Source organism: Crinia signifera, chromosome 3, assembly GCF_055691185.1.
Source record: "Crinia signifera chromosome 3, ASM5569118v1, whole genome shotgun sequence".
In the NCBI taxonomy this organism is placed as follows: Eukaryota; Metazoa; Chordata; class Amphibia; order Anura; family Myobatrachidae; genus Crinia; species Crinia signifera.
The window spans coordinates 44,076,179-44,103,126 of record NC_139219.1 but is presented as its reverse complement, the minus strand read 5'-3'; the positions used below and the strand labels follow the sequence as shown (position 1 = coordinate 44,103,126).

General features: G+C 40.5%; 1 long non-coding RNA gene across 1 annotated transcript in view; it reads left to right on the top strand.

The window, feature by feature from the left end:
• The window catches only part of LOC146063387 (uncharacterized), a 52,038-nt gene that overhangs the window by 8,588 nt on the left and 16,502 nt on the right, over nucleotides 1–26,948 (top strand). Inside the window, exon 2 of the long non-coding RNA XR_014471573.1 lies at nucleotides 23,077–23,141. This is a non-coding gene — a long non-coding RNA (uncharacterized LOC146063387). The remainder of the gene's footprint in view (nucleotides 1–23,076; nucleotides 23,142–26,948) is intronic.

Sequence of the window (26,948 nt, the reverse complement as noted above, 5' to 3'; positions counted from 1 at the left end):
AATCAGCTCCTTAGGATAAGGAACACATAAAGGGCCTTATTCAGGTTGGCTCACTAGGCGGGGTTATTCACCTTAATGGCGCTTCACCAAACAGCCACTCCCCTCCGGCGCCCAAATCCCTTCACCATCGAATGATTTCTCCTGCCTTCGGTAACATCAGTCAGTCTAAACTTAGTTTTTGTACAGCTGCTATCCACCGAAAAGGGGGCGGGTGCTAACATCATAATACATTAGTCACCCACCCCACGCAGGCATATACCCGCCTGAGTTCCCAGGGGAACGCTCCCTGTTTTCATGGGGACTACCATAAAATACTGGGCACTCCCCTGCAGATTCCCCCGGCCCACCCTTAGCGTGTGATACTCCCAGAAGGCGTTCACACAGGGGGTCTGCACATTTACCCGGCCTAACGTGTCTGAATCGTCCCCAAAATCTAGTGACTTGTTTCAGAGGCACATTGCCCACTTCCCCAGTCTGTTTATGCCAGTCAAAGTAGAAAAGTCGAAGTCATATAAAATGCAATAAAATACATCCAATGATAATAGTAATAATTATAAATTTAAATAATGACATCATCAGGATATGATAATTAATATATTTAGCGATGAGACTGAATATCGCCCATATGAAGTTCTTGCAAGTTGCTTTCTAGGCTGCAGGCTGGTGTCAAAAAGAAGAAAATGTAGTCAGATGGCCAAGGTCTAGTTCTAGATTACAGAACAAAAATATAGATACCAATAGGAGGAAAAAAAATGAGAAGTCAAAAGAGCTGAGTTACAGCCAGATGGTCACTAGGAGCAGAACAAACTAAACAGACGGAGAGCTCATTACACTGGGTCATTGCACACTCACAGTCAAATGGCTAGAAGGAATTTTGAGACTAGGGGGTCTGTTTAATGAGTCTTGGGGAGAGCTAAAGTGGATGGAGATAAAATGGCAACCAATCAGCTCCTGTCATTTTTCAAAACACAGAGGAAGATGTATTAAGCCTGGCAAAGAGATAAAGTGGAGATAGCGCACCAGCCAATGAACATTGGGGCAGATGCATTAATCCTGGCAAAGAGATAAACTGGAGATAAAGTGAAAGTAGATAACGCACCGGCCAATCAACTGTCATATTTCAAACATAGCTGATTGGTTGTTGCATTATCTCCTTCCACTTTATCTCCAATTTATCTCTTGACCAGGCTTAATACATCTGCCCCTGTGTTTGAAAATGGCAGTTGAGAGTTACCAGAATTCAATATGTAAAAATACACCTCCTTCTTAGGACTGAAGTACGGACATCTTATGAAATAATAAGTAGGAGAAAAAGGGGTTATTTACTAAGATGTGAGTTCTATTAAAGATGGGATGTTGTTCAGAGAAATCAATTAGAATTGACTTCTTATTTATTTAGCACCATTTAGAAGATAGTAGATAGTATCTGATTGGTTGCCCATAGCAACACCCCATCTTCAATAGAACTACCATCTTAGTAAATAAACCTCCAAAGTGAATAAATGTCAACAGCTTTTACCCAATAGTTTTCTCCAGTACCCAACCTCATTCAGACCACAGATACCTTTGGAGATTCTAGAACCCAATATTTCCTTCAGCCCAAACTTATGTTATTGTTGGATCATAACAGCTCAAAGGGGTTGGAGGGGATTCATGAACCAGGATGCAAACTTCATGCTGAGCATCCTCTTGCAAGCTTCATGCTGCAGCATCTATTTCTGAAATGTGCATCTTAAAGGTATATTATGACATTATGTGGTCAATGGTAAATCCAATTAGATGTGAAAGGGTGCGACTTTCCATCACCGACACCGCAACTCCTGGTCCTATTTCATCCAGAAATCACCCCCAAAAAGTGCACCTTTAGGACGCCATAAAGTGCAAGTTACCTACCCCTAGCCTGGCCTCTTGGCCTCCAGATGCTAAGGCAATGCGATACCTCTTCATATGACCAGACAGCTCCCCTGGGGCTAAACCGCATGCACTACATTGTATGTGGTCATTTGGCATACTGTATGTCCCCTGCAATCACATTCACCACCCTGGGTAACGATTCATCCTTGATGCAGCGGTGACAATCTCCGGATAAAACGTCCGACATGGGACCGCGCATCGGATCGTAATCATAAGTCTATGTCATATACAATTTGACACTTTTCACACGATTTATCGTCCATTTGCATCAAAATCTTGTCGAAAGTAGCCAAATCGTACTAGCGTATGTGCACCTTTAGAGCTAATGGGCTCCTGATACATACTATATGCCGGACATTTATTTATTAACATAACTACTGCTAGCCTTGAGAACTATCCAGTTGTCCTGGTAATAGCTACATTACAAATCTTTATTGGATTTCCTATTTTAGGCCTGACTGGAAGTAGATGAATGCTGTCAGTTAATGACGCTTAAGCCGAAGTCGGTTAGATAACTAAACTGTAAGCAGCTACATTACATTTAAGATTAGCTGCTGTGCATAAGCAGTGATAATGCTAATAAGCCTTAATTTGTTATCAGCAGCTAAATCCGTGTTCTTTATAAAGTGGTGGATAGAACTTCAACCTGCGCATTTACTTCATAAAATGATTAACAATTAAATGTCACATAGATGAATCGTAAGCAGCTTTGAAGAATTTAAATGAATCGGTCTCCAACAAGTGTGCAGATTCAGAATAGACATTTCCATTTTAGAACATCATTAAAATATATGTGGGAATTTTTTAGAGGTTTGGAAGGAATTTCATGCAGTCATTTTTAGCACTGACAATTCGTTTAGCTCATGATACAAACAATATATAAGAATGCATGTGTTTTGTCTTTAGTTTTCCTGTGGTCATTACAAGCTTTGTCACCTAAGGTCATATGAGGGTAAGGATATGTGCAATGCCCAGCAAAGCTAGATTACACTTCCAGTGAAGCACATCCTGTACTTCCTGCCACAATGTTACATAAACGCACATTTCTACATGCACTTCAGCCGGTGAAATAAAAACGAAATGAACACATCAAAAAGGAATGATGCCCTTTTATTGTAATGACTCATTTAAGCACCTAAGTAAAAATAAAACTGAGCAGTATTTAGCTGAGGTTAAGGAAGGTATGGTTGTCAGCAGAAGTCATCTATGGGGGTTATCCAGATCTGATTGCACGGCCGTGAATTAGCAAGTCAAGCGATAATAGAAGAACTGTGCATGCGTAAAAGGTTCATAGTAGGCAAGACCATCCTGAGATAAAAAACGTGCAACTTTTTAAATCGCTGGCCGAACGTGAGTTGGTTGACAGAGAGCCGGCGTTTGTGGGTGGTACCTGGTCGTTTTCTGGGAGTGTTACGGAAAACACAGGTGTCCCCCAGCCGTTGGGAGGGAGGGCCACTAATGTCAGGGGCCAGCTTTCTTCGCAGCGCCGAGTGAGTGTAGACTAGAGGTGGCCATACACACGCAGATTTATCTGCAGATCTGTTTGGTTGGAACAAAAACCTGGTTATGGATAAGAGCAAATGACAGTTGACCATTTGTTTGGAAATGCTGGAAAACTGACAAACTGTCACTCATCCATAACCATGTTTTTGTTCCAACCAGCCAGATCTGAAGATAAATCTTACTAGTGTATGGGCACCTTTAGTGCTGTGAGCAGGGAGAAAATGATCCAGTGGTGAGTTGTGCACAGGGATAGGAGCTCCGCAGGGCGACGTTTACCTGCTCGCTGGGTTCCTAATATTCACAGCCATGCAAGCAGGCCTGAATTGGGCCCTATGATTCTATGTTCTAAATCAAGCCCCATGTGTGTTTGCACATCTAGGCAGATCCCACTTTTACCATAGCAGTTCTAGGGACTGAAAAGGGCCATGCAATGCTGTAAAGAAGCCGTGTAGGTCTAGATTTTGCACTTAATAAATTAACCTTCATCACTCTTTCAATGAAATTAACCAAAGTGATTATCACTTTTTTAAATCTCTTTCTAAAAGGAATTGAAAACTCGATCAATTGTACCAGTAGCTCTAAAAATACTCAACCTTTGGCCACTGGTTAACTCAGGGGTAGATGTATGAAGCAGTGATAATGGAGAAGTGATAAAGTGCCTGGTACTTTATCACGGCCAATCAGCTCCTGACTGTTAAGTAACAGGCTGGGTTTAAAAAGGGACAGTTAGGAGCTGATTGGCAGGTGATAAAGTACTAGGCGCTTTATCACTTCAACACTTATCACTGCTTCATACATCTACCCCTCAATTCTCAGTAATGTGAAATAAGCCAATACCGCCCTGCTCCTCGTTTCCTACCCTAAAGTCTCTGAATGCCCTGCAATGGCAGTAATGATGCCTTTGGACACAGGAGAGGGTAATAATATTAAAAGCAGTACCGGAACAGTAATAAAAGCAGTATTATGGCACATTCCGAAGAAATCAGATTTAGTATAGTATAGTTTTTGGGCCTAATTCAGACTTGATCGCAAAGCACATTTTTTCTCACAACCATGTGCACTGCAGATGGGGCAGATGTAACGTGCAGAGAGAGAGAGTTGGATGTGGGTGAGTTTTTTTGTTTCTGTGCAGGGTAAATACTGCCTGCTTTATGTTTACACTGCAATTTGTAGATTTTAGTTTGAGCACACTTTACCCAAACCTAACTCTGTCTGCACGTTACATCTGCCCCACCTGCAGTGCACATGGTTTTGTCCATTTGAGAAAAAAAATCTGTTTTGTGATTCTGAATTAGGCTCTTATAAGAGTGGTACATTTTTTTAAATCCTTTTTTTTAATGTTACAGTATATTTTTACAGTTTTTGTAGTGTTATTGTAGTATTATTTTAGTTTTGTGGGCTGACTTTATATTGAAAAAAAATGGATCAAGCTCTCAATATGGCTGCCAATTTCCAGTAAGTTCATAACAAACAGACCACTGACTACAAGACATTTTAACCTGCTAGTCTGGGTCAAACATTGAAAAAACATTAGTCAAAAGAGCTGCTATCCAAATTTCTTTATTTGAAAGATTGTTCTCCTGCCTTGGATATCTGGGGGTATATACATGCTTCGATTTTGACAGGTTTTCAATTCAATTTTACTTATAGAAGCAAAATGGAATAAAATCAAACGGTTTTTAAGACGCTTTCAATCCGCATTCGATTCAATGCGTGCTCCTGTTTTCTCTATATCAAAAAGAAAAATAGGCTGTGCAGGCAAGGAAATATCGAATTTGATCCAGTAAATTGAATGTGTACACTATGCCTTGAATGCACATAGAAATCGATATCGAATGCAAAAGTGAAGATCGATTGTGAAATTGAATGGAAAGCAAAGGCCAAATCGAAAGGGGTTGGAATTGTGGTAATCGAAAGCAAATCGAAAGTAAATTGATGCGTGTGGACACACACCGTACATTTGTCATTGTTGTGATTACCTATGGCAGTCTGCCTTGAAATCTTTTGTCCGTCCTGGACATAAGATTTCAGGAAACGCATATCTTCACGAAAGATTTATCTTAAGATCCTAATGTGTGTGAAATCGGTTGCATCGCATCGCATGAGACCAGATCGCATGTGATGCGATGCGACGCGATTATACCCGATTTTTAATTGTATACCCACCATGATGGTCAATTAGTATGTGAAATGCCCTCCCATTGTTAACGCCACGCCACGATCAACGGCAACCCGAAGCATGGCGAGCACAGCGAGCCCACGAGGGGCGGCGGTATGCGTCCTCCGACCTTTTCATACCCCCACTATCCACGTCGGCGTGGAGTTGATATTATATAGTGTGGCTCGCGCAGTGAGCCACCGAGCCCGAAGCGTGGCGAGCGGCCGCAAATTACTTCACAAGTATTCCACGTGCGCTCGCCACACTATATAAAATCAACTCCACGCTGACGTGGATAGTGGGGGTATGAAAAGTTCGGAGGACGCGTACCGCCGCCCCTCGCAGGCTCGCTGCGCTCGTCACACTTCGGGTTGGCGTTGATCGTGGCCTTAACCATGGGGGGGGGGGCATTTGACCATTTGACATACTAATTAACCATCATGGTGGGTATACAATTAAAATCGGGTCTCGGGGGGCATTTAACATTGTAATCAGCCATCAGGGCAGCTGTACAATGTAAAATCGCGTCGCATCGCATGCCATTGTAATGGCATGCGATGCAACGCGATTTTAAAATTGTAAGGGAACGTCTTTAAAAGCGTAAAATCGGTTCGGTCGGGTCTGATCGGGTCCCATCGCATACCTTAAGTTATGGTATGCGATGGGACCCGACGGGCGCCGTGCAAGGAAACAAGTACCAATATATTGAAAAGAAACCCTTCTTAAATACTAAATATTATGGGGTAAATTTACTAAGATTACGGGAGTTCTATTGAAAATGTCATATTGCCCATAGCAACCAATTATATTACATCTATTATCTTCTAGAAGGTGCTAAATAAATAAGTAGAATCTGATTGGTTGCTATGGGCAACATCCCATCTTCAATAGAACTCCCTTCTTAGTAAATGTATTTACCCCTATGTATTCATCGATTTACATTTGGATAAGATGAATACCAGATATAATAGGCATCTGCTATCAATAAGTACAGATTAATGAGACTTTTGTTTCTCAAGAAAATTTTAGTTACACACCCAAACCTAGGAATCTAGGATACAATGGATTATTATTGAATATTTTGTGACAGTGGAAAAAGGGAGAGAATCCAACAACACAATTGTTGCTTGACATACATTTCTATCATGTTCTACATAAACTAATTCTTAAGCAATGTATTTTTCAGGGCTGGCGTAACCCGCTCATCGGAGGATGCAGCCAGGGAGGCGCTTGGTGGGAGAGGCGCTCTCCCTGCTCTACATCCCCTGCTGTCCTCTGTGGCTGTTGGGTGCCAATGCGCCTGTTACACTGCATGACAGACAGTGGCTCCGGCAGCACAGAGTTCCCTCCTGGCTCCTAAACAGCTGGTCAGCGAAGGGACCAAAAATGGGTGGGGCTAAATGGACAGAGGGGGTGGAGATACACAGAACAGAAGGGGAGGAGATACACAGAAGCAAGACTGCTGGAAAAAAAGGAAGCAGGAGAGGATGAGCTGCCAGCCTGAATTAGATGAGTAAAGTGAGAGCGTACTACTGCCAGCAACTGATGTGGGCATATGTATAGGCAGCACTGCTACTGTTGGCAACTGGTGTGGACATATGTGTAGGCAGCACTACTACGGTTGGCAACTGGTGTGGGCATATGTATAAGCAACGCTGCTACTGTCGGCAACTGGTGTGGGCATATGTATAGGCAGCGCTACTACTGTCAGCAACTGGTGTGGGCATATGTATAGGAAAAGCTGCTACTGTCGGCAACTTGTGTGGGCATATTGCCTATACCAGGGGTAGCCATCTCCAGTCCTCACCTCGCAGGTACACAGGTGCACTCATTGCTGACTGACACATTTTAAAAGATCCACATGTGGTGCTAATTACTTCACTTGTGATTCTGTGAGGAAAACATTAACTGTTGGTATCTCTTGAGGACTGGATTTGGCTACCCCATGCCTTTACACATGCCCACACCAGTTGCAGACAGTAGCAGCTTTGCCTAAACATATGCTCACACCAGTTGCCGACAGTAGCAGAACTGCCTACACATATGCCCACACCAGCTGCCAATACTAGCAGTGCTGCCTATGCATAAACTGGGATTCAGGTGATTACACAGCGCTCTGAGAGGTCAACCCTTAGCTGCCTGCACTGGTGGGGGGCAGTCCTGTTCCCCCCTAGATTGGGCAATAACAGAAAGAGGGTAGTGCTGGCACTCAGGGGTTAGAGTGGTAAATGGGTGAATGTCTACTGGTTCCAAATGGAACTGTGCTAGGTGATGTCGCTGTCTGGAACAATAACTGTAGGCTGGGTGTTGTGGTAAATGTCCAATGCAGTTTGTGAAATGATGTAATAAAGGATGAGGAATAAATAGTGAAACTGTCCTACGGCGGACTGCTACTCACAACTGGCAGACTTGAGGCTGGGGGTTCACCACTGTTGGCCCTTGCATCTGTATCTGGGCTGGATGTAGGTGTCACTGGCAGGCTTGAGGTTGGGGGTTCACAGCTGCTGGGCTGGATGTGGGTACCTCCGATGTAAGGGTATGGATCAGTACAATGGTGTGCGTGCAGGAACAAAAATAGTGGTTGCTTACCAGATGGTATTGGTCAATCAGCATACTCCCTTGGTTGTGGAGTGTTCCATGCAGGGGATGTCAGGGAGGAGGTGATGATAAATAAATGAAGACTGGAAGCTAGTGCTTAAATAGAAGCACAGTTTATTTACAGGGCTTACTATAGTTAATACAGAAAATAAACAAGAGCAATTACCGGTAGGTTAACAGTGAGAGCACTGCCTAATGCATAAATGGTACAAATATGTAGGGTGCATAGTGGAGGAATACCTGTTTTTATCTGCGTGCTGTGTGTGCTGCCGGGCCTGGTGCGTCTTGCTTCCGGCATGCGCATTAGGACCCGGAAGCAAGACGCATTACTGTATGTGGTATAATGTCTAATAGGCATTACGGTGTGTAGCATTATGTGTTATGGGCATTACGGTGTTATTGGTACTTTTATATGACCACGCCCCTTCCCCATGAAGCCTTGCTCCTACATTTTTGCCTGTGGTGGTAAGGCATTTACCAATTCCCTTTCTGGCACAGGGCACCAATAGGGCTAGTTTCAGCACTGGTGCTGCGCAAAGTGAATAAGATTGTGCTACTGTGTAATTTGAAATGGAGTACTACTGTGTGACCATGCCCCTTCCTTGTGAGACCATACGTTTATGTTTCAGTGTGCAATGTCCCTTTGTAAAGTATGGGAGGGCACACATTTATAGTTTGCAGGAGGGCGCCGAACACCCTACATTCCTTAATGAATTTGAGACTGGCTATATATTCCTATAAATTCCTCAGACTATCACCACAACAATGCCCTTTATATAGATACAAATGACAGTTCCTGTAAGACAGACATTTTTAAACTGTAAATTTTTTTTTTTTATCATCATCTCTTGTAGCAAATAATTCCTCACCCAGGCGCTTTGGTGAGAGGAGGAGGCCCGTGCATTGAGCAGCATGGCCCTTCTTCCGAGACCGTAGAAATAGACTGTGCTGCAGACTATTTCTACATTGGATTCCGATGCCGGATTAGATCGAATTGGGATCGGATGCAGCCAAACACGGTGCGATTTTGACTAACGTGCTCTCGATTTTGATTATTTTGACTCCTAATCGATAGCCAAACTCGTGTACACACCATAACACCAATCATTACTTTTCTAACCATTCCATAATTGAAACCTTCTATACCTCTATTATTGAGGAAACCTGCCTCTAAATGCTCTTGTATTCTTCCTTATGCTTCTTACAGTGTGGTGCCCAGAATCATAGCCCCTATACAAAATATGAGAGTAAATTTACTAAAACTTAGAAAAAAGTGTGAGTGCTTCTGTTAGCAACCAATCTGATTCAAGCTAATATTTACCTACTACACTCTGTAAAATAATAACTAGCATCTGATTGGTTGCTATAGGCAATGCTTCTTTTTAACCGTTTTAGCAAAAATTCTAAATCTGCTACTCTGATTTCAGGACTTGTTTTCCTAAGTCCTTTCCATTTTAGTCACCGGTATACCCAGGAGAAAATGGGCTAAATCGATTCCAGGGAATTGTATGTTACACACTTATTCAATATATAGCGTTGATACGATTCAGGCTGTTCTTAGAGCCTGTAGGTAAATTTGGGTACACACTAAACAATGTGATTACCCAGTGAGATTCGGGAGCAATGAGGACCTGGAAGAGTGGCAGCATCGTTAAACACTTGCCAATGCATGCTGCCATGAGTGACAAGGGGGGGTGGGGGGGATTTTGTGGGGGCCATGCTGCATTCTGCGGGAGTACACATCACCAGCGACAGTGTGTGAACATAGTCATACTAGTCGATATTTCTATTTTGTCTTTCCGACCTGTAGGAATAGGCATTGTGTACCCAGCTTTAGTCAGAAATCAGCCCATTTCTCCAAATACGCCAAATTTCTTTCTGTTGTTTTTTAATTAACATGCTGAACTTAGATGCATAAATATTATTTTGTGTTTGATATACTGTATATAATACCATACATCTGTAATTTAACCAGTATCTAAATGTGCAATTACCTAATACTGTATAGTAATGAATGATGGCCTAATATTACTATTTTCAATCTCCCACCGCTATTTTCAATCAGGGAAATAGCGGCGGGTGCCTATTGAATGCTGTCTTTTCTGATGGACCTGACTTTAAAAGCAGTCGGGACCATTTTGCTGAGAACGGCCATGGATTGTTGAGCTCGAAATCGTATCTCGACGATCCACGGCCGTTTCTCACAGACACGCCCCCTTTTCGGTGCTTGGCAGACGGGAGATTGAATTCTGTATGCCGAATATCAGTCGGGTGGCCGAGAACAGACCAGGGTCACGACAGTCGAGACGTCCCGACAGTCGGAACCCGGTATTGAATACCCCCCCTAAAAGTCTTTATACTCTCCTCCCGAACTCTTAGAAACATCCATCTTGATTCATGGATTAATTTGTTGTCCACAGACACTGGTATATCCAATAGAGATGCATGATATCACAAACTTTCAAACGCGCTGCAGGAGTACAGTGAATGTAGTGTGCCATTAACCCTTTGAGTGCCAATGCTGCTGTAAGCGATCCTCAAAATATCTGCTACAAATGCCAGAGCCACTCACAGCGGCTGTTCTTTTAGTATAAATAAATGCAAATACAGCCCAGTCAATTAATTAAAAAGGAACAATCGCTGTGAGCATTATTAGCGGATATTTTGAGGATCAAAGGGTTGGGACTCAAAGGGTTTAATAAATAGATTTGCCTGGCAATTTTCACACCTTTTTTGAAAAATTCCCTTGGCACTCAAAGGGTTAAGATCATAACGTGTACAGCAGTTTAAGACAGCGTTGTCTCGGGTTTGATTCCCACCGCAGCTATAACTGTGTGGAGTTTGAATATTCTCTGCATGCTTGCGTGGGTCTCCACTGGCTATGCGGAATATGTGTGCACTATATAAATAACATAGTAATAATAATATATAAGGGTGCATGCTGCACTCTGATCAATGTCAGTTAATGGGGCTATAGGAAGCAATGTCAACTTATCTGAGACATTGAAAACTATCTGTGAAAATATTTCAGGCGTGCAGGGTAGGGCCTTGACAGATGAACCAGCTTGGCTAAAAAAAGGATTTCTATCCAGGGAACATGCAATGAGTTCCAGCTGAGGAGTTTAGTAAAAAGAAATCAGTGTTGGTTGCACACAATAAATAAGAACATTGAGTACAAGTCACAGCATTAAGTAACATTTATAAGGGGACTTAGAGGATGTGGCTGGGTCAACCTAAACCCCCTCTGTGCCTGCTATAGTTGTTGATTTGGCACTCTGGACAAGAAACTCAGCCGCCACCATATATATGTTTTCATGTAACCCAATGATATGTGCCTATTTGGAAGAAAGAACTAAACACTAGCTGGGTATCCCAAAATTGTCTTCTGTTAGTGGGACACTAGTAGTTTTGTATGGATAGAAGGTTGTTGTTGTTTTTTTGTGGGGGGGAGAGGCGCTGTCCACCCTTTTTCTGGATGGTGTTTGTATTTCTCAATTTTGACTGTAAACTTAAGTGTACAGTATACACCTCATGTACAGGTATTACTTAATCAAATATATGATGTATTAAAGTATATCAAAGGAGCCCCTGAGGAAGTCTTTATAAAATATAATGCGTTGGTCATCAGATTCAGCACCTACAGGGTGAAAAACTGACAAAACAATAATTTTTCCCATAAAAGGGTATAAAATGTATATCTGGTATAAAATGTATATCTGGTATAAAATGTATATCTGATTTTTAATATAATGTACTGATACTGTTGATGGACTTGTACTACAAAAAAACTTATTTTTTTAATAAATTGTTATACCTGTAATTCCTGTACATAAGGTTTTACAGTCGAACATGACAAATACAAACCAATACTCACCGTCCAGAAAAAAGGGTGGACAGCACCTCCCCCCAAAAAAACTTCTGGGGGTTATTCTGGTTGATTCGCAAGGGTGCATATTCGCAACCTTGCAAGTTCACCAAACACTGCCGCCACCCATTCGCAAGGGCGACTCGCTCGCAGGGGCCGGTGAATGGAAATAACACAGGGTTAGATGTATGAACCTTTCACTTGTATTCAATCTTTGTTTCCGACTGTCAGAAATATCAGTCAATTTGCCAATTGTTTGATGGTTGACGACCATCAAAAGATGTGGGAGGTTCCCCCTGCCCTGCAAATGGATGTTACTGTGGGGTAGATGTAGGAGGGAGGAGAAGTGATAAATTGCCTGGTACTTTATCACCGGCCAATCAGCTCCTGACTGTGCCTTTTTAAACCCAGCCTGTAACTTAACAGTCAGTAGCTGATTGGCTGGTGATAAAGTGCCAGGCACTTTATCACTTCTCCTCCGTTATCACTGCTTCATAAATCTACCCCACAGTAACATCCATTCGCAGGGCAGGGGGAACCTCCCACCTTTTGATGGTCCTCAACCATCAAACACATGGCAAATTGACCGATATTTCTGACAGTTGGAAACAAAGATTGAATACCCCCCCAAGTGAAGGGAGAGTACGTACATGACCCACCAGTGTAAAAAAGCAATTTCAGGATTTATTGTCTGAATTGGAAATCCAATTCTTGGCAATGTCCACTTTTGGGATGATGCCAAAGCCATTACATTTGGCACTATTCCCACGTATCCCATAGATGTTGGATAGTGTAATTCCCAGCAATTTGCCCGCTGAACATCATGGTGTCACAAATAAATTCCTACTCACAGGGAACGCTAATAAATAAATGAGGGGATGTTGCCCATAGCAACCAATTAGATTCTGTCTATCTTCTTTCAGTTACATACTAGAAAATTATAGACAGAATCTGACCTCCTTTTCATTTTTAGAAGCTTTAGTAAATTTCCCCCGATAAGTGGAGCTGGAATGATATTCAGGACCAGGAAAGATAATATTTTTCTGATCCGGTTCAAAGTTTGACTGGTATTATATAATCTACTAACTCTATGGAGTGTTCTTCTAAATTGGGTATGCCGCATAGCATACTTGCCTACTTTAAGTGTCTTCTCTCCGGGAGAAGCCCAGAGAAAAGACTCTCCAGCAGTGGCGGCTCATACCTTTTGGGGGAGGGGGGCTGGCTCTCGCCGCAGCCGCATTGCGGGTACCGCGATGCAGGCCCCCCTGTCGCCGCCGCCCCTCCTCCCGGTCCCTGCAATGTTCCCGGCGCCTGTGCTTTGATAACAGGCACTGAGACTGGCGCATGCGCAGTACAAACATCTGTACTGCGCATGTGTTCAACTTCTGTGGGCTGCTTCGGCAACAGCCCATAGAAGTGAATCATGGTCCCGGCACATGCGCAGTACCGACGTAGGTACTGCGCATGAGCAATTGTGGATTTTGCTCAGCAACCCGCAAAAAGGCATGGGAGGGAACACCACCCAATGGGACTGCCTTGGTGACTGGCAGGTCGGACTTCCAATAGGAAGTCACTGCCAGTCCCAGTGAAGCCAGAGCAGTCTCACAAACTACATCTGGCTTCACTACAGTGGCGGATTTTACCTGGGGGGTGGGCTGCAGCCCATAGGTAAAACCGCCACTGCTCTCCAGCTTTTCAGGAGCTGGGGCTTGCTGTCATTAAGCCTTGACCCTATTAAGCCATGCTGCATTCCTGTAAATGCTGTGATTCACAGCTCTTCGGGGAGGGGGTGGTACTAAATGACGAATATTTGCATCATTATAGCCCCGCACCCTCCCCAAAGAGCTGCGAATACCGGTATTTGACAGGCAGAGTGAGGGGGTGCAGGGGCTGATGCAGGGGCCCTAATAAATGCAGAGGCTTGCCTACCCTTCCAGGGGGTTGGGAGGAGGACCCAATTTTCAGGACCCTCACAGCCATTCTGGGAGTGTAGTTAGGTATGCCACATAGTACTGTATGTGCCATGTCACACCATAAATATCAGTAGGATAACTAATTACATAATTAATTCATGCATTAAACTTGCTATCCCTTATCCTGCTTGATTCATGTTGATCTGGCCATGTACAAAAACAGCTTCAGTCATCATAAGGAACATATATTGACTCCCAGCATTAATAATTCAGGTGTGACATAGAAACTGGTGTGTGATGTCACAGGAGAAGCTTCTCTGATCTGCGCAGTTGTTAATAATAGTTCTATGTAGAGACGCTTACAATAGGAATATCATTTTGGGCCTGTGGAGTTCTGATTAACAAGATCTTAAAGAAAAACAAACAAGTTTTTTTTTATATATATAAATGGGTCAATAAATAGCATAGTGGCTCTATGATAAATATCATGTATAAATGTTTTCATTTATCACTGTAATAAGTAATGTAATGTTTGGCTTTATAAATATATAATTTGTTAAAGCTGACAATTTTTCAATGAATTACAGTACTGTATATACAGGGGTGCTTTAAGAGAGGAGCCGGCCAGTGTGCAGGCTCCAATTGGGTCCCATCATCTCCGGTGGTAAAGAGGACTTTGGCACAATGCCTGCGCTGCGTTCCGTGGACACCCTTTATTGTGCCTGCATTAGTCACTGGAAAATGTTCACAACAACCATTTTCCAAGTGTTTTTTCCTGCTGCAATGCCGGAAACTTGCACCCATTATAGATTTGCCATTATATACCATGTTCATGTAATTTTAGATTCCGCATGCTAGTACGGTACCTACTAGGTTGCAAAAACTCCTCAATGGGCCCAGTGCAAACATCCACTTTATAGAGACCCCAGGTTATTTTTAAATAAATAAATAAAACATGGTAAAGTCCATTAATTGCATATTTTATAGCATCTTTTATTATGGAAGTTTCTTACGGATCTCTGTTAGAATGTAAATATTGTGTAGGTTATTTAGGTCTACATTTAGAACCTAGACCTGCAGTTGAGTTTAATTATTACATTGCATTTACCCAATTTAAGGTCACCTTCATCTAATAAATTTCAAGAACAGACTTTGCTCTTTAAAACATTGGGGTCAATTCAAATTGGTGCAATTCTGTGAACATGAGTTTGTTTCACCCAACTCAACAGACTAAGGACCTTATTCGATATTTTTGAAATACGCATGCGCCCGGTGTGTGTGTGTGTACATGGTGAACAGATTGTTGTCCGGGTATACGCACCCAACATTGCGGCTGGTGGGCAAGCGTGGGGCGGAGGGCCGGTGGACCCGCCCATGGGAACGCTCATTGGGCGTTCCAATAAAAATGCTAGGCGTTCTCATGGAAATAGCCTGGTGATGTGAACGCCAGGGGCGGGTAGCTGACATCACCGGATGTCCACTGCCAGCCCACTTTTTTCAGAATGTACATGCACATCTAAAGTTGCTCTGAGTGCATGCAAACACACCATGCAAATGGGTGGTGACCAGGCCAACATTTGCAAGGCGGGGTTTGGTGGACTCGCAAGGCTGCAAATTCGCAACCAGAATAACCACCTTTGCACCAATGCGTGCACCTGAAAATCTCTAATCCAGTTAGAAAAGTCTGCGTGCGGTACTCATGGCGGTGGTTTAGTCTACCAAATGTGATCTGCGAGAAATTAAAAAAGTGCGGAGACCCTAAAAAAGTGACAACTTTGTTAGCATAAGGCTGTTAACAGCTGTTAAATGACTGATTTGTGCAAGTAAATCACTATATTAGGCAAACAAATTTAATTTACTGGCAAAATAATTAAATGGAAAATTCAGAAAAAAATTAAAAAAAAAAATATTTTGACATCGTTTGAGGTTACTACATGTTATAAAAAAATGCTAAAAAAATTATGTTTCGTTTAAAATAATACTGTCAGTAAATTCGGTGTGCATATTAATCTAAAAAAGCTGATTTGGAGGTCCACTTATTTCTTTTTTTTTATAAACCCCCAAAGTGACATGTAATTATTTGCCCAATTAAGATAATTGAAAATTTACAAATGCCTAATTAAATATAAGGGGAGATTGGCAAGGGGTTCTGACATTTTGAAGTTTTATAAAAGATCTTGTAAAACCATTCATACATAAGTATAAAAGCTAGAAGGCAAATGTTTGCACATTTTTGGCAGGAAAGGCACAGTCAGCTAGTCCTGATTTGTCTAGGGCTAGGCATTCTTGCTATTAGTGGCATATCTCTAATGCACAGGTTCTCAAAGTCGGGCCCTTGGGACCCCACACAGTGCATGTTTTCCAGGTCTCCTCACAGAATCAAGTGAAATAATTAGCTCCACTTGTGGACCTTTCAATATTTGTCAATCAGTAATGAGTGCACCTGTCGGGTGACCTGGAAAACGAACTGTGCGGGGTCCTGAGGATCGAACCACTGCTCTAATGGGTGCACAACTGGTATTCTTGTTTAAATGGTTAGCAATCCAGCAGAACTGATTATAGGGAAATGGTGCAATGGTCCTGTTTTTCAGCGATTCTTGCATGTGCAGTAGTTACTGTAAATCTCTGAGATGCTTGTTGACATAAAAAGGTGACAAAATGGCTTCCTGCTGTATTCTACAATTGGATTGGAAGCTAAAGTTTGTAAGGAGACATTTCCACATGACTACATCTTTATAAGAAATTCCCATTTGGCTTCACCGCAAGGTATATATTTACTATGTGGAGGATAGCAAACGCCACTGCTTTTCTGCTGTGTTTAAGTGAGAAATTTAAAACGGCAATTTAATAGTTATAGTAAATTATAGTAAATTTGCCTCCTAGCATTTGTACACATATGTGAATGTTTTTACAAGATCTTTTATAAAACCAAATCTGTATTATGCATAAGCTTTTGAGTTTTTCCCACATGAATTTCCAAAACTTAATTTCATACGGAAAAATAAAATGTGAAGTAAAAGTGCTCAATGGGTTCTTGCCAATTCACTGTAATAATTAACATGCCTTTCTTTGAAACACGTGATATTTGAAATGTCCATGTCTCTATTTGAACAAAAATGTTAGGCAGAAAACCTCATTTCAGTCACACCAATTCACAAGGCATTATACATAAAACTAAACATTCAAAGAAAATAAAGAAACACTACAGTAGGTAGGAATAAAATGCACCGTTCTGCTATCAACCAATGGCAATAGAGATTTTGTATACCAAGTACTCTATGTACTAATGAATGGCTGTATAAAGGGAAAACGGTGTTGAATTATAAGCAATGGCGGCAACAGAACAGTTCAAAATTCAAATAGGGGAGCCGCACCAACTGCCAGTGAGTCAGTTTGGAATGGCAGCTGATGGCAGTTGTTGTGCCTCCCCTATTTGAATTTTAAACTGTGCCTCAGCCGCCCTCTGGAGACTCCCGTTATTATAAACCATTTCAGATCTTTTCATATAAAGCATTTCCCCGCTTCTATACACCTTTACTTCATTATTTTGCTCATGCCCTTTTGTAACTTTTGCTTTGTTATATATCGTGGGTCAAATATACAGTAATAGGATGTGAGAATCTGAAAGTGAGTGATTTTGGGATTTTTTTTCTATTTTCTTAAAACAGCAATCATTTACACTGAAAAACCTGGTTGATTTTGTCATGTAATTGATTGCCGCTTTTAAAAAATGGGGAAACTCTCCCAAAATATCTTACTTTCTGATTCTCACACCCTATGGCTTTGTATTGGAAGATGCCCATAAATTAGTAGCATATTTGGCCAATTCCCTGTTCTCCTGATGCTTGGGTCGGTGGATCGGGGATATCCAACATCTTGGAAATCCTCAGTTTGACAGTCATGACCAATAAAATTATCAAATTGTCAACAGGGAATGGCCTGAAGTATGGCAACGCAAAACTACAAAGCTTCATCTGTAGCCACTGCCAATGGCAATGGAAATAGTTAACTCTTCCTCAGAGAGCCCTGGTGACTGTAAATGCAGGGTTAAAATACAGAAAAACAAGCAAGAACAATAAATCCACATATGTAATAAACTTTGAAGGAAGGCATGTAAAAGCCAATAAAGTAAAGTATATTATGGCAAAACCTGTCCACTAACAGGTTTTTCAACTAGTGTTGTTCATATTATACATTAGATGAGCCCTTTGAAAGACTCTTCTCAGATCTGTGCCATCTTGCTTAAGCAACCCAATCAGGCTTTCAGACATTCACACATTAATAAAGTAAATACTACAAAAGCACTAATAATATAACATTTCTAAAACACACAGTAAAAAGTAGTGGAAACTAAACACACAGTGTAATAAGCATGTCATCCGCGATGCGATACATCATGCTACTATCGGGTACATACCGGCATTATGTATGTAGAAATTTTTCTCACCTTTTGTATTGTTCACAACTGAATTTCGTTTAATGTTCATGTATGTGAGCATTTTATGATAATAAAGACATTATTATTAGAAATTAAAATTTTAAAAGACAAATATCCCATGTGAAAAAAAAGTAATAGACTTCTATTGGGCAATGCCATCTAAACATGGTGTTACCCACTGTCCCAAGCTCTGGAAAGTATCACATTCCGAAACATTGTTACATACGGGAAGTTTTGGATGCATTTTTCCCTCTAGTACACCCCTCCCACAAATTCGAAACTAATAAAAGATATTAGAAACTCAAATTCCTGAGAGGAACAAAAAAACAAAAACAAAAAAAGGCTTTCAGATATTGGCCCAATGCGCACTTGGAAAGAAATGCAGATCTTTTGGTCACATTAAGCAAAGCGGTGGCAGCAGCACAGCCCCTAGCCATCCACTGGTGACAGTACTGTAGGTATGTGACAGCACTCACTGTGTAATGGTTAGCATTACTGCCTTACAGCAATGAGGTTATGGTTTGATTCCCACCATGGCCCTAACTGTGTGGAGTTTGTATATTCTCCATGTGCTTGTGTGGGTTTCCTCCGGGTACTCCGTTTCCTCCCACAATAAAAAAATATACTGGCAGGTTAATTGTCTCCCAACAAAAATGAACCCTAGAATTAATGTGTGTGCATGTATATGTGGTAGGGTATATAGCTTGTAAACTCCACTGTGAATTATGTGAATGTTCTCTGTAAAGTTCTGTGGAATATGTGTGCTCTATATAAATATCTGATAATATGTTTGTAAATTCTGCCCACACACCCATAACATGTCCTTAGAACACTTGGCTTATGTGCTATTGGTATGTTGTGGCCAAGTTACACCCAAGAAGAGAAGCGGCTGATTTTTATATGATGATGTATCAGATTCATCTGCAAAATTGACTTGCATGCTGTGATGCAGTCCAAGGGTGGGGATTCAGGGCCTTATTCTGGTTGGAGCGGCCGGGCCATACGCGCACGTCCCGGGGTTTTTAATGATCTGCGCATGCGTACATTCGCTAATGCGCAGGCGCGAACACTCCACAACGCTTACGGACGGGTCTCTACGTGCGAAAAAACCTGTACGCGAGTGTACGGGCATTGGGGGCGGCATAGGGGCGTGATGAGGGGTGCGGCCGAAATAATGAGGGAAAATGGGCGTAAATATGGGCGTACACGGGGGTGTGCACCAAAAATGAGCGGTGCTACTACCGCACGATCGACTAAAGCACCGTTCATTTCGGACACAAAACAGGCGGCCGCCAACCGCCATCTCAAACCACCCCTACAGATACCGCATGCCAGCGTGCGCCTGGGTTAGCTAATTTACGCGGATTACTACCAAACACATACACCTGAATGTAATAAGCAATGCTGCAGTCTATTAAGTCCAAACCATGATTTCACTACCTGCAAGCCACACACATCACTCTAACACATTGGAAGCTTATCTTTCTATACTTCTCTACATTTAAAGGTTTGTTTAAATTGAGGTAAGAATCTTTGTAAGACCTGCTTATATATGCTAAGGTAGGTATTTGTTAAACAGTTATACACATTCACTACGTGCTTTCATAGACTTTACACAGTAGCACACTCAATCGACACAAGTCGACATGTGTCGACGTGTTCACTCTAATACAAACATAGGTTTTGTATTTATGATACAATAACATAAACCACATCTAACACCTACAAAGGATGTTTCAGCAATGTTTTAATCCCATGGCCACTATTTTGCACATTAATTAATTCAATCAATTAATTAATTTTCATAATTATAGTTGAAAGGCAACATTTGCAGGTCCATATATATGAAGGGTATGTCAGCGTACACGGACGTACGCTCACTCTCACGAGCTGTGACATAAGCTGACTTTTCTATTGAAAACAATAGGGACCCGTCCGTGCAAGCTGGCGTACGCTCAGATCTCCGCAAGAAGGCGGTGGGAAGATGGACGAGAGACGTCCGTAAACGGCGGCGTACGCTCAGTTGTACGCCAGTTGTCGGAGTGTAAGGGCTGGCCCGTCCGTGTACGTTGGCGTACGCTCATTAGTACGCCACTCCCCTTCTACGTTGTTTATGCCCGTACGTATGCGGCAGAGTTGTGGGTGGACTTAACCCCAACGGCCGCGTGCGGCTAGCGTACGTTAATTGCGAACGTACGCACGTTTGGCCGCACCGATCAGAATAACCTCCTCAGTGTAGTCAAAAATTCAAATAGGTGAGCCACACTACTGTAAGTGCCAGTGAGTCCTGGCTGGTGATGTTTGGTAGCTGTTGGGGTGGCAGTTGGCCTAACCCCCCAATTTGAATTGCGCTGCATTCCCACTACTAGATCCGCTATCTCAGTGGATGTATACAATAAAAAATGTGTGCACATATAAAAATAATAATCAAATATGTTCAAGTTATACTTAACACACGGAACAAATCAATTGTACTGTATGTGATTAAAATAACTTTTTGTACTGCTCAGTCACTGCATTATTCCAAGACAATGTGTTAAGCAGCTTCCAAATAAGCCAAAAAAAAAAGTACATTTTTCTGGTTTGTTGGACTTGTGCTGTAATGTTACATGTTATTCTGAAAGTTTTTCTGCTGTTATTTATTCACATCTACATTTCTGTAAGTTACTGATAACACAACACACTACACAACAAACACATGTTTTACTTACTGTCCTTTCACAGTAGAAACAGAGTAGTCTTCTAAATCTATAAAGTATCAATGTCCTTTAAAAAAAAAGTGAAAATATAAAAATGAAGTTCTAATGATTTGCAGGTTGTTTCTGCAGCTGGTGGCAATAGGGACCCAGAAAACACAGCTGGAGTACAGAGCGGAGAGACATCAACATGTGAACAGTACTGTGAGAAGCATGTGGACAGCTCTTGCCATTGAAATATGATGAGGACTGCATGGAATGTGTACAGAGAATTTGATCACTAAAATTAGTCTAGAAGCAAGTCTAGAGAAACACGTCCTGAGAATAATAGAGTGAAATCTTTAGGAACAACATTTTGAAAAAGAATTAGGATGGATTACTTAGCTTCCCTTCTTATTACTGATGCTTTCCTATCTGTCTTAAATCACAGTGACATATATCTAAATAAACTCTACAAGGTAGTCAGTGATGGAACACATTACTGGTGTGCCCAAGTGCAAAAATGTACTCCTCGCTCTCCGCCCCAACCACCTGCACAAAACAAAAACATTTCATAATAAGCCACATGGTCATCACTACAATTCCCTACAGCCGTGCCCCCAGTTCGGATAATGTCCCACAGGATTCAGAGACTTGTTCCCGTGTTTCTCCAAAACCTCTGCCCATTCCTTATTATCATTAAAGTTATTTCTGCTTATCTGATGCCTCCTGCTACACTGCACACTGGCGGCTGATGTACATACATGATGTAACATGTATAATCTTTAATTCATCATCAAAATATGGTCAAGTAATATGATCACTCAAGTTCATAATACTGTATGTCACATATTAGTGCCCACAGTTCTTAAATGTCCCACATTAGTGTTCTTAAAGTGCCCTGCAGTAGTGTCGAATTATCTAAAAGGCCCCATAGTAATGCCCTGGTAAGTACAATACTCCATAGTAGTGCTTCTACAACTTGCTTTAAAAAAAAACGACAGTCTGGTTATCCAAGGGAAAGTCATTGTTTTTCTTGCTGGAAAGAAAAGTTGACAAATACAGTTTATCACAGTATTTCTCTATTTTTTTCTTACTTTAAAGAACTTTCACATCCTGTTTACAGTTGCATTGGAGTTAAGGATCAGCCAGTGTTGCCAACCAGTTTCTACTACAACAGTATGTAGTATTGACATTATACAATTACAAGTAAGGTTGTTGGTTCCGTTACCAACATTAATGCAGGTTATATTTATAGCAGATTATGGTCTTCAGTTAGATTTTGTGGCATTAACGCATAAAGATGTTGATGCAAAAAAAAAAAAAACTACATACATGTGTATGTTGTGTGGCACATACATATAACACGATACATCAATGCCAAATTTTATACATGAGGTGTACTGTAAGTTACGTTGAATAAAAGTGTAGATAGAGGTGCAGCATAAGCCATAGTAGTAGATACAAAGTTATCATTGTACTATTTGTACACACAATAAGGTGAAGTGTCATTTATAATGAACAAGAGAAAATTATATTAATAGTTTCAGAAATAAATGTGGAAGTGTAATAAACCATGGATACTCCTACATCTGTTGTTTGCCCTATACTGTACATTCCATTGGGATTCTTCTCCTTACACACCCACAACTAGCCCAAATATAGATGCAACACCAATGAATGAGGTGCTATCAGCTAAAGATGTCAGTTCACAACCAGCCCATCAGCAGTTGCTATATAGTATTGTAGGGATCCTCATCATTACCTCCAATCTCTGTGTGTCACCATTGTTGTCTCTTTGTCTTCATCCAGTATGTGTACCTCTCTCCCTGTCTGCCTATGTGTGCTCAATTGTCCCCGTCTTTGTGTGTATGTCTACCATTGTCCACTTGCCCCACCCCCAATTTCTCTCATCTGTTGTCACAATCCACTGTCCCCACACCTTATCCCCCTGATCTGTCATACTTATCCGCCTTCTTCTTCTTCTTTTTCTTTTTCTTCTTCCCAATCAGAGACTTTGTGGACAAACAAAAATGCAACCATGTCCATCACCACATAACAGAGCCAAGGATGGCAGGTAAGCACAGATTTCTTAATTCCTAAATAACTTTGGATGAACATCTCAGTAGGAATGTTTTGGGGTGCCATGAATAAATTACTGAGACTCTACATTACATTACATTACATGACCCAAGAAAGTTGGAGAGCTACTGTCCTCACCCAATGCTCCGATGGTTCAAGACATTTCTATAAAACAACTTTTACAAGAAAATTGCCTTTTTTAAACATTTGTATTACATAAAAAAAATACAACTACAGATAAAGAGGTTCGAGGAAGAAAATGATTAACACAGTTATGAGTACAATCAAATTGATTAAACTTCAAAACCACACAATAGTCCAGGAGTATTGTAATATTGTACTTTAATAACTCTCAAAAGGGAGTGGCACATCTCATAACTCAGATCGTAATCTGGCAATTCAATAAAATAGCTTTCATCCTAACTTATTAAATTTATCTTAACAGATACCAGATAAATACAATCATTTTAATTTCACAGTTACCTATAGAATGAAAAACAACCTCAAATCATAATGAAAGAGATGGTTGGGACAGGAGAGATGGTGCAAACAGCTGCTAGTTTCAACTATCTTGCTTGCACAAGCTTGTTTTTTATTGAGTTTACTAAATTTAACCCTTTATCTATTGGATGGTTATTACAGTTGTTTGTTGTGCTGCATGGTTAGGCATTGATTTACCTTCTTTATCAAAAGATATAGCAAAAGTTAAAGAGTGGTTATATAGCAGTATTTGCCAATATGGTTAGCAATGAAACGCATTCATTCAATACACAGGACATCCTTTTATAGTTAATTCTTTACAGTGTATTAATAAATGTAGCTGAGTAATAGCTTTAGATGGTTTCTAAAATTATATTTTTTTTTAAATATAGCAGGTGGCAAAATTAAAATGTATTTTTAATGTGTTAAATATGGGAGAAGCCAACATCAAAGCGTGTATATTTATCTTGTGTTCCTTTGAACCTTATCCTTAAGAAAGCGCATCAATCCTTACACCAGCTATACTCCAAGCTTTCATATGGGAACGCGGGAAGTCCCCTCTGTCTGTTTTAGAAGCCCTATTTCCCTTATTAATTAGTCACAAATCTATTTTTATAAAGGTTTCAGTTGAGAGGCGCATTTAGCACAAAGTCTTTTATAAACATGTGAAATTGTTGTAGTGAAATGTGGGAGCAAGTCTGTTCATTCTCCCAAGATTTTTTTTTTTTAATTTTGAAATTTCTGGAACTTAATTTGTCTTTCTAAAATAAGCATGCCTTAAGTTCATTGCATCCCAACATTTCTTTGCCATTTTTACATTTTTACAGGGTAATAATGTTGTAATGATACAAATGTGCTTATTCCAATAATCTGCTAAATAGGCAGTGAGAAATCAGCAAGAATTTTTGTTAAAGGGGGAGACCTAATATTGAAAAGGTTGTGGCTCTATATCCATCACAGAGGCTGGTCTCAGTAATAGCTGCTTCAAGATATTTTGGGCTCAGGGCACAGATGAAGCCAGTAAGCCGTCATATCTTCTTTACACAAGGGGAACTTACAATTATATTTTAGATGTAGAACATATTAAGTGTGCTTAAATTTTTTTTTGTAATTTACGTATGAAAAAAATTCTAGTTTACATTTTGGATTTATGGGGCCCATGCATCAGGCAGCTATTGAGGTAATGCAGGTTGAGTATCCCTTATCCAAAATGCTCGGGACCAGAAACATTTTGGATAACGGATTATTCTGTATTTTGGAATATTTTATATTTGAAAGAGGTATCTTGCATTTATGATGTATAAACACATCAAACACATGAAATACACAGAAATATATTTTGTTTGTGCATGAAACAAGGTTTAAAAAAAAATAAACAAAGTTTGTGTACAATCTCAGGCACAGAATTTGAATGCCAAGTAATCATGTCCTTGCACATATTTAGTGGCAGTTACATGTTCTTTCCACAGTAGTGTCAGTTACAGATGTACCCAGTACGTTTTCAGATTTTTTTTTTACAAATTAAAGTACATTTTGTAGACTATGGTTTTCGGAATAATTTGGATAACGGATATTTGGATAAGGGATACTCAACCTGTATCACATTCTGTAGATGCCTAGTTCAGGGGATTGGGAAAATCCAACATATTGTAAATACTTGATTTTCAGGTTTGTTGAGCCATGTAGTTATAACATTCTGTATTTTGCTGACTCCCTGGTGTATTGCTGATCATCGATATCCATCAATCTGTATTTTGGATCAATGATTGTTGTCAGAATCTGCAGAACAGGGAATCATGGCTCGGGTGTTGCACTTGAAGGACTTGGCCTAAGGCAGTGGTTCCCAAATTTTTTTGATTCACGGCACCCTGTAAGTATCAGAATTTTTTCAAGGCACCCCTGGGATTTGAGAATTGTTTTAAAATTGTGTTAATATGTCATTTTTAGGTTTAATTATGTGGAAAGGGACTGGATTCACTTCTGCTTGTCCTTTAGAAAGATTTGCCCATTCCCATCCGTCCCTGTCCCAGTGGAGCCTTACAGTTTATATAGAAAAATAATCCAGACACTTGTTTACCATATTTAATGGCAGCTGCTCTCATTAAGAAGGCCGAAGAAGCATCACATATAGAATACAGATGGCTATTACAATGACAAACTCATTGGGTACAGGAAGTGAACTGAAATTCTATTTCAGTAGATCTTCACAACAACCCTGTTCATGGTACAATGATGCTCCTTGGCACCAATGCAATAATTTTACCAATGCTGCCTCAGATGTTTTTGATGTCTTAAATTCCAGGAAAGACAATTATGTAGGAAGTTATGTGTGAAGCTGAACTAAAGTGACACTTACTCCTGTCTCCTATTGACATCTGCATGCAAGCATTAAGAGCTGTAGAAAGTATTCTGGATCCAAACAATTTTCTAATACAATTTCATTATGTAAAACAATGGCAAGGGTATGGTGTAAAAAACATCTTATAGGAACCAGAAGAGAGTGTCCATGCTCCTCAGTTGTTGAGAGAATTTAACCTAGGATGAGATTCCCCAATAAACCAATTAAAGAATTTTTGTTTAAAAGGAAAATACTGTAAGCTATAGCCAAATTTGCTCTAGAATGTGCCCTTGTCCTAGACAATTGTTAATGCCTCAGAAGATTCCATCTTAGATTTTGCCTCTTGTTTGAAACATTTGATTTTGTTTTTGGTTTTCTTAATGCCATTCGCTAAAACCTTTTGGTTTTGTATTACTGGCTACCAGCTTGTGTGTGGACTTTATTTATTGTTAAAGCACCTGTTTATGTACAACCCTCATTTATATCTGACTGCCCACTTGTATGCAAACTTGGCTCGTGAAAAAATGCCAGATTGCCCACTACACTGGTTCTTTTGGATCACCATAACACAGTATCTTTCTTCAATTTTTACTTATTAAACTATTGGAATCAGCTAGTAAGCTTATGTCTACATAAGCCTATATTGCTTATGTCTATGGTATTCTATTCATAAGTCTGGCTATATATGCATGATAAATATGCTTTCCCTATGTGATGCACCGGAAACACAACCAAACATAAAGAATATCTCATGTAATCATTTTATTTTTGCATTTTTCACTTTTACTTACTCCCACAAATTTTTGTTTTATGTTCTTTTATGAATTTTTATAACATTTATATACGGTTTAAAATAGTCAGGAGTTATCTTCTTTGAACAAAAAAAGAAAAATAATGGGCATTGATATTTATTCATCATTAAATAAACAGTGAAACAGCTAAAAGCATTCAACTACCAATTTACTTTCTTAAAATGGCTGATGC